Raw genomic sequence first — 1,561 nt, forward strand, 5'->3', positions numbered from 1 at the left:
GAAAAACACAAGTAACATATTAGTCTTATCATGAAAATGTTTTGACCTCCTGGATCCCCTGAAATGGTCTCAGAGACTGTCAGCACATCTTTAGAACTGCTGTCCCAGATCCAAAGGTCTATTCTAGCTAGTATTGATACTCTAATTTAATTTCTGAGATCCTATTGACTGTTCTGAAGATCCTAATTATTATCAAAATAATAACGAAGAATGTGAAGTGAACACTAGGCAGTGAAATGTTGAACTCAAAATATGCAATTACTAGTTCATTTCCTCTCTCCTCCTAGCCTGGGAGCTTTGGAAGAAGGAATCGGGTCTTGATCCATTCTGCATCTTTGGTCTTTAGGTTGTCTAACACACAATAGACAATATTTGGTGGATGAATGAATTTAACTGCATAGAATGTACAATGCCTACACAGCCTATCACACTTTATACAACCCACAGCAAACTGTGTTTAATCAATTTAACAGTGTTCTTAAAGTTGTCATCATGATCCTATCAAGAAAACCATCGTATACATGGTATTTTAATATGCCTTTAAAAACTCCTAATCACTTTCCTCATGACGTATCTAAAAATGGCCTTTGACTTCAAGAACAGATTGTCCACCTGATGTAACGCTTAATTTAATGAGGGAAACAAAGTCACGATGGCTGTTTTTCTTCTTAGATTTTAGGTTTAAGATGACCTTGGAGTGGGGAGGGGAGCAGAACTGCCCTCCATATTAAAAGTGGGCAGGCTCCATACGCTAATTTTACTCTTCCTCATACACGGCACTTGTGTGTTGCACACTCTCTGCAATATACCATGCACAGACGACCCAGATCCCGAATCTGGCAGGAGTATCATCCCTGGAAAACACCCCTGGGGGGCGTGGGTGTCCTGATTCTTCAGGGATCAGGGAGGGGCACTAACTGGTCCAGTCAAGACAGGACTCAGCATCCTCCAGACATGAGGCGTCTCCTTCCCAGAAGCGGCGATTCGGACAGGATCTGACTAAGCTTTGGGCCGCGGGCCCGGAGGGTGCGGCGAGCGCAGGGGCTTGAAGGGAGTGTCAGGGGATTAAGCCGCTGGCGGGTCTGACCGCAGGGTCTAAGAGAACCAAAGGCCAAGGCCAGCCCTCGAGGCTGCTGGGGAGACCGGAAGGGGGGCGGGGACTTTCCGGTCCCCTCGGGCCGCAGCCCGCCCAGTACCCCCGCAGACCCAGTGTGGCTGACCTGGCCCGCGCACAGCACCACTTCAGCGCCGACTGTCAGCCAGGACGGGGACACAAGGAGGGAAGCGAGGCCAGAAGCCTGAACCGCGGCCTCCAACTGCAGGGGAGACTACAACCCAGCCTTGACGCGGCGGGAGCCCCAACCCACCGCCCAAAGCAAGCCAGCTGCGCACGCAGCTCCGCCCAGAGCCGCTCGCGGCAGGGGCGGGGCCGCTGAGCTGGCCCGAGCGGATTCGCCCAGGCTCGGCCAAGGGCGGGGCATTCCCCGCCCAGCCACGACTAGCCACGCCCCCTCTCCCCGCCCCTGAGCCCTGCAGGAAATAGGGGTGGGCCCGGGCCTAG

Source organism: Equus quagga, chromosome 3 (assembly GCF_021613505.1).
Source record: "Equus quagga isolate Etosha38 chromosome 3, UCLA_HA_Equagga_1.0, whole genome shotgun sequence".
Classification (NCBI taxonomy): domain Eukaryota; kingdom Metazoa; phylum Chordata; class Mammalia; order Perissodactyla; family Equidae; genus Equus; species Equus quagga.